The sequence below is a fragment of the Eubalaena glacialis genome, chromosome 6, assembly GCF_028564815.1.
Source record: "Eubalaena glacialis isolate mEubGla1 chromosome 6, mEubGla1.1.hap2.+ XY, whole genome shotgun sequence".
Classification (NCBI taxonomy): domain Eukaryota; kingdom Metazoa; phylum Chordata; class Mammalia; order Artiodactyla; family Balaenidae; genus Eubalaena; species Eubalaena glacialis.
In genome coordinates, this window is record NC_083721.1 from 27,007,900 (window position 1) to 27,015,830 (window position 7,931).

Consider the following 7,931-nt stretch of genomic DNA (forward strand, 5'->3'; position numbering starts at 1 on the left):
ATGGTATATGGGGAGATGTTGTAGGAATAAGAGGGATACTTAGAACAGTGGCTGGCATATGCTAAGGAATCATAAATATTATTACCAGTATTAAATATTATTACCATTGTTATTACTTTTCATGGAAGAAGAGATATTTGGAATAAATAGAATTTTGAAAGGAAATGTTGATCAGTTTGGTAGAAAGGGAGGGAAATAAATTCTAGCCAAAAGAAATCTCAAAAGCAAAAGTATCCATGGGAGATGCAGTGATTTGGCTGAAATTGGAGGATAATCCTGAAAATAGAGGCTGTGAATTTAGGGAAGAACCTAATGATGAATGAGGTATTTGGATCCCTTGTCTTCTACTCTGACACTTGAGGAAGATTCTGTTTTTCAAATTTGCCAGTTGTTTCTGCATACTGAACTCTTTTAGTTTCTATTTCTTCTTTTATTTAAAAATATTTTTACCTTATGGCACATTGCAAAAACGATCACAGATTCTTCCCCTTCCATCAAGACATGGAGCCTAAATCTCCAACCCTTGAATCTGGACCGACCTTGTGACTTGTTTTGGACAATAGAATGTGGCAGAAGGTGAAAGAGGTTTTCCACAATTCTGTTTACCTTCTTGGAACCCTTAAATTATCATGGGAAAAAACTCTCACTAGCATGCTGTAGATGGGAGACCATATGGAAAGGGGAGACAGGAATCCCATCTATCTTAGACAGCACCACCACAAAGCAGCCAGACCCAACCAATTCATAAGATGATTATGGACACATGAATGAGCCCACCTGAGATCAGCCCAGTTCAGCCCAGCCTAGAAGAACCACTCCAGTTTTTGACTACAAAATTGAGGCTGTGGCATTGGAGAAATGATTCTTGGCAGACTACTACCCCCAGGGCACTGCACAGACAATGGACCGAGGCACATAGTCTTTCTGCAAAGAGGGCGTTTTTTCTTGTCCTGGAGTTTCAGCCTAGGGGGCAGGCTTCAGGTTTGGCACACACTAATGGCCTATGACACTGCTCTCAAGGAATGTAGACTGTGGATGCCATCTTGGCGCTGTCCTCTGCCTTCCTCCAGTTCACTAGTATCATCCAGAAGAGAGCTTATACACTAATCTGGAGCCCTGGTTTTTGCAACTGCTATACCTCCAGGGTACACCTCCAAATTTCCTGGCTCTGGTGGCTAGTGGGGCATATGCCTGCAGTCCCACAGGACTGTGTATGTTTGCATACTTTTTTTAAAAAAGATTTATTTATTATTTATTTATTTTATTATTTATTTTATTATTTATTTATTATTTATTTATTTATTTACATTTATTTATTTCTTGGCTATGTTGGGTCTTTGTTGCTGTGCACGGGCTTTCTCTAGTTGTGGTGAGCAGGGGCTACTCTTCGTTGTGGTGCGCGGGCTTCTCACTGCGGTGGCTTCTCTTGTTGTGGAGCACGGGCTGTAGGTGCGCGGGCTTCAGTAGTTGTGGCACGTGGGCTCAGTAGTTGTGGCTCACGGGCTCTAGAGTGCAGGCTCAGTAGTTGTGGCGCACGGGCTTAGTTGCTCCGCGGCTTGTGGGATCTTCCCGGGCCAGGGCTCGAACCCGCGTCCCCTGCATTGGCAGGCAGATTCTTAATCACTGCACCACCAGGGAAGTCCCTATTATTTATTTATTAATTTAATTTTATTTTTGGCTGCATTGGGTCTTAGTTTCAGCATGCAAGATCTTCGTTGAGGCATGTGGGATCTTTCGTTGCAGTGCGCAGGTGCTTCGTTGTGGTGTGCGGGCTTCTTTGTAGTTGTGGCGTGTGGGTTTTCTCTTCTCTAGTTGTGGCACACAGGCTCTAGGGTGCGTGGGCTCTGTAGTTGTGGTGTGCAGGTTCCAGGGCACGTGGGCTCTGTAGTTTGTGGCATGCAGGCTCTAGTTGAGGCATGCGAACTCAGCAGTTGTGGTGCATGGGCTTAGTTGCCCCGTGGCATGTGGGATCTTAGTTCCCTGACCAGGGATCGAACCTGCGTCCCTTGCATTGTAAGGCAGGTTCTTTACCATTGGACCACCAGGGAGGTCCCTGTTTGCATACTTTTAGAAGCCGCTGCCTGAGGGTCTGGATTTCAGTCAGCCTGAATCTAGGTCTCAGTTTCTCGCCTTTGGCATACTGACAGGTCTTGGCACAACATCAACGATTAGGAGCTGTCAAAATATAATAAAAAAAGGTTTGAGAGACAACCAAGAGTGAGGCAGGTTTGAATGACAAGGTTCATCTCCTACACAAGGCCACTCCTTCAAGACTGGGAGAGGTGTTTTTTTCATCTACTGATTAGAAACCAACACAGAAAGTCAATACAGTGAAGAAACGGGAATACGTTCCAAACAAAAGAACAAGATAAATCCTTAGGAAAAACTCTTAATGAAATGCAGATAAGTAATTTACCTGATAAAATGTTCACAGTGATGATCATAAAGATACTCACCGAGCTGGGGAGAAGAACAAATGAACATAGTGAGAACTTCAACGAAGAGATGGAAAATATAAGAAAGTACCAAATAAAAGTCACAGAGCTGAAGAATATAATAACTGAACTGAAAAACACACCAGAGGGGTTCAACAACATGCTAGATTAACCACAAGAAAGCCTCATTCAACTCAAAGAAAAGTCAGTGGAACTCATCAATCAGAACAGAAAAAAAGAAAAAAGAATGAAAAAAATGAAGATAGTTTAAGAGACTTATAGGACAACATCAAATGGACTAACATTTGCATTGTAGGGCTCCAAGAAGGAGATGAGAGAAAGAAAGGGGCAGGAATCTTATTTGAAGAAATAATGTCTGAAAACTTCCCTAACCTGGGGAAAGAAACAGACATCCAGATCCACGAAGTTTAGAGAGTTCCAAATAAAAGGAACTCAAAGAGACCCACACTAAGATACATTATAATTAAAATGTTGAAAGTTAAAGACAAGGAGAGAATCTTAAAACAACAAGAGAAAAGACAAATAGTTACATACAAAGGAACTCTCAGAAGACTATGAGCAGATTTTTCAGCAGAAACTTTGCAGGCCTGAAGGAAGTGGTGCCATGTATTCAAAGTGCTGAAAGAAAAAAACTTCCAACCAAGAATACTCTATCCAGTAAAGTTATTCAGAAATGAAGGAGAGAGAGTCTTCCAGATAAGCAAAATCTAAAGGAGTTCATCACCACTAAATTGGCCTTACAAGAAATGTTAAAGGGACTTCTTTAAGCTGAAAAGGAAAGGCAATAATTAGTAACAAGAACATGTATGAAAGCATTAACCTCACTGGAAAAGTAAATATATATTAAAGGTAGTGGATTAATCACTTATAAAGCTAGTATGAAGGTTAAAAGATAAAAGTAGAAAAAATAACTATGATTACAATAATTAGTTAAGGGATACACAAGATAAAAGATGTAAAATGTGACATCAAAAACATAAAACATGGGGGGGTAATGACATTGAGCTTTACAGTGGGATCAAACTTGTTGTCAACGTAAAATAGGCTGTTACAGATATAAGTTGTTATATGTAAGTCTCATGGTAACCACAAAGCAAAAACCTAGCACAGACCTAGAGGGAGAAATAGAAAGCAATACAATAATAGTAGGGGAATTTAATACCTCACTTACATCGATAGATAAATCATCCAGTCAGAAAATCAATAAGGAAACATTGGCATTAAACAACACATTAGATCAGATGGACTTAACAGATATTTACAGAACATCAAAAGCAACACAGTACACATTATTCTCAAGTGCACATGGAACATTTTCCCAGATCATATGTTGGGTCACAAAACAAGTCTAATAAATTTAAGAGAAGTGAAATCATATCAAGTATGTTTTCCAAACACAATGGTATGAAATTAGAAATTAATTACACAAAGAAAACTGGAAAATTCACAAATACGTGGAGATTAAACAACATGTTACTGAACAACCAATGGGTCAAGGAAATAAAAAGAGAAGTAAAAAAAATACCTTGAAACAAATGAAAATAGAAATGTAACAGCAAAATTTATGGGATGCTGCAAAAGCAGTTCTAAGAGGGAAGTTCATAGAGATAAATGCCTGCATCAAGAAACAAGCCAAGTCTTGGGACTTCTCTGGTGGTCCAGTGGTAAAGAATCCCTCTTCCAATGCAGGGGATGTGGGTTCGATCCCTGGTCAGGGAACTAAGATCCCACATGCCACGGGGCAACTAAGCCCGCGTGCCTCAACTAGAGAGGCTGTGTGCTGCAAACTGCAGAGCCCATGCACCCTGGAGCCTGTGCGCCTCAACTAGAGAAGAGAAAACCTGCACACCACAACTAGAGAGAAGCCTATGTGCTGCAATGAAAGATCCTGCATACCTCAGTGAAGATCTCGCTTGCCACAACTGAGACCCGTTGCAGCCAAAAACAAATAAATAAGTATATAAATAAAATAAATATTGAAACAAGTCTCAAATAAACAACCTAGCTTTATACCTCAAGAAACTAGAAAAAGAGGAACAAATGAAGTCCCAGGCTAGTAGAAGGAAGAAAATAAAAAGGTTAGAGAAGCAATAAATGATATAGAGACTAAAAAGACAATAGAGTGCTCGCTTCGGCAGCACATATACTAAAATTGGAACGATACAGAGAAGATTAGCATGGCCCCTGCGCAAGGATGACACGCAAATTCGTGAAGCGTTCCATATTTTTAATAAATAAATAAATAAATAAATAAATGTTTAAAATAAAAAAAAAAATTAAAAAAAAAAAGACAATAGAAAAGAGAAATGAAACTAAGAGCTAGTTCTTTGAAAAGATAAACAAAATTGACAAACATTTAGCTAGACTCACCAAGAAAAAGAGAGGATGCAAATAAAATCAGAAATGAAAGAGTTGTTACAGCTCATACCACAGAAATACACAGGATCATAGGAGACTACTATGAACAATTATACACCAAAAAATTGGACAACCTAGAAGAAATGGATAAATTCTTAGAAACATACAACCTGTTAAAACTGAATCATGATGAAATAGAAAATCTGAACATACTGATTACTATTAAGGAGATTAAATCAGTAATCAAAAACCTTCCAACAAATGAAAGTCCAGGAACAGATGACTTTGCTCGTGAATTCTACCAAACATTCAAAGAAGAATTAATACAAATCCTTCTCAAACTTTTCCAAAAAATAGAAGAGGGGGAACTCTTAAAAACTCATTTTATGAGCCAGCATTACACTGATACTAAAACCAAACAAGAATGCCACAAGAAAAGAAAATTATAGGCCAATATCCTTGAGGAACATTGATGCAAAAATCCTCAACAAAATATTAGCAAACAGAATTCAACAATATACTAAAAAAGATCATACATCATGATCAAGTGGGATTTATTCCAGGAATACAACATTCACAAATGGTTCAACATTCATAAATCAGTCAATGTGATAGACCACATTGATAAAATGAAGGATAAAAAGCACATAATCATCTCAATACATGCAGAAAAAACATTTAACAAAATTTAATATCCATTTATATAAAAAATACTCTCAACAGAGCATGTATAGAAGGAATGTAACTTAACATGATAAAGGCCATGTATGACAAACCCATAGCTAACATCATCCTCAATGGTGAAAAGAGGAAAGCTTTTCCTCTAAGTTTAGGAACAAGACAAGTTTACCCACTCTCACCACTTTTATTCAACATCGTATTGGAAGTCCTACCAAAGCAATTAGGCAAGGCAAGGAAATAAAAGCCATCCAAATTGAAAAAGAAGTAAAACTGTAAATATTTGCAGATGACATGGTATTACATTTAGAAAACCCTAAAGATTCCACCAGAAAAACTATTAGCACTAATAAATGAATTCAGTCAAAGTGCAGGATACAAAATCAATATACAGAAATCTGTTGCATTTCTATACATTAATGATGAACTATCAGAAATAAAGAACACAATAACATTTACAATTGTATCAAAAAGAATATAATAACTAGGAATAAATTTAACCAAGGAGGTGAAAGGCCACTGTATATTGAAAACTACAAGATGTTAATGAAAGGAATTGAAGAAGACACAAATAGATGGAAAGCTATTCTGTGCTCATGGACTGGAAGAATTAATATTGTTAATATGTCCATACTAGGGACTTCCCTGGTGGTCCAGTGGTTAAGATTCCGCACTCCCAGTGCACGGGGCTCAGGTTTGATCCCTGGTCAGGGAACTAGATCCCGCATGCTACAACTAAAAGATCCTGCCTGCCACAGTGAAGACCCAGCACAGCCAAATAAATAAATATTAAAAAAAAAAAAATGTCCATACTACCCAAAGCAATCTACAGATTCAATGTAATCCCTATCAAAATTCCAATGGTACAGGGAATTCCCTAGCAGTCCACTGGTTGAGACTCAGTGCTTCCACTGCAGGGGGCCTGGGTTCGATCCCTGGTCAGAGAACTAAGATCCTGCAAGCTGCATGGTGCAGCCAAAAAAAAAAAAAAAAAAAAAATTCCAATGACATTTTCACCAGAAATAGAATAAATAATCCTAAAATTTGTATGCAACCATAAAAGACCCTGAATAGCCAAAACAATCTTGAGAAAGAAGAACAAAACTCGGGGCATCATGCTCCCTGATTTCAAACTATATTACAAAGCTATATTACTATATTACAACAGTATGGTATTGGCATAAAAACAAACACATAGATCAATGGAACAGAATAGAGAGCCCAGAAATAAACCCACATGTATATGGTCAATTAGTACAACAAAGGAGCCAAGAATACACATTGGGGAAAAGATAGTCTCCTCAATAAATGGTGTTGGGAAAATTGGGCAGCCACATGCAAAAGAATAAAACTGGACCACTATCTTACACCATACACCAAAATTAACCCAAAATAGATTAAAGACTTGAATGTAAGACCTGGAACCATAAAAGTCCTGGAAAAAAACATAGGTGGTAAGCTCCTTGACATAGGTCTTGGCGATAATTTTTTGGAATCTGACATCATAAGTAAAAGCAACAAAAGCCAGCAAACAAACAAAAACAAAAAACCAAGTGGGACTACCTCAAACTAAAAAGCTCTGCACAGCAAAAGAGACCATCAACAAATCCTACTGAATGGGAGAAGATATTTGCAAATCATTTTTTTCTGATAAGGGGCTAATATATAAAACACATAAAGAATGCATACAATTCAATAGTAAAAATAAACAGACAAACAATCTGATTAATAAATGGGCAGAAGATCTGAATAGACATTTTTCCAAAGAAGATGTACAGATGGCCAACAGGTACATGAAAAGATGCTGTACATCATTAATTATCAGAGAAATGCAAATCAGAATTACAATGAAATATGACCTCACACCTGTTAGAGTGGCATTGTCAAAAAGACTAGAAAAAACAAGTGTTGGCAAGGGTGTGGAGAGAAGGGGACCCTTGTGCACTGTTGGTAGGAATGTAATTTGGTGCAACTACTATGGAAAACAGTATGGAGATTCCTCAAAAATTAAAAAATAGAACTACCATATAATCCAGCAGTTCCACTTTTGGGTATTTATCTGAAAAAATAAAAACACTAATTCAGAAAGATATATGCACTGTCATGTTTATTACAAAATTATTTATAATAGCCAAGATATGTAAATAACCTAAGTGTCCATTAATGGATGAATGGATAAGTAAAATGTAATATATATATTTACACACACACACGCACACACAACAATGGAATATTATTCAGTCATAAAAAAAAAAATACAATCTTGCCATTTGAGACAACAGGAATGAACCTCGAGTGTATTATGTTAAGTGAAATAAGTCAGACCGAGAAAGTCAAATACTGTATGATCTCTCTTATATGTGGAATCAAATAAATACATACATACATACATACATAAACTAAGCTCATAAATACAGAGAACAGATTGGTGGTTGCCAG

General features: G+C 37.4%; 1 non-coding gene across 1 annotated transcript; it reads left to right on the forward strand.

The window, feature by feature from the left end:
• The first annotated feature begins 4,578 nt into the window (after positions 1 to 4,578).
• Positions 4,579 to 4,685, forward strand: LOC133094195 (U6 spliceosomal RNA). The gene has a single exon (XR_009701408.1). It is a non-coding gene; the product is annotated as a U6 spliceosomal RNA (small nuclear RNA).
• The last annotated feature ends 3,246 nt before the right edge of the window (positions 4,686 to 7,931 follow it).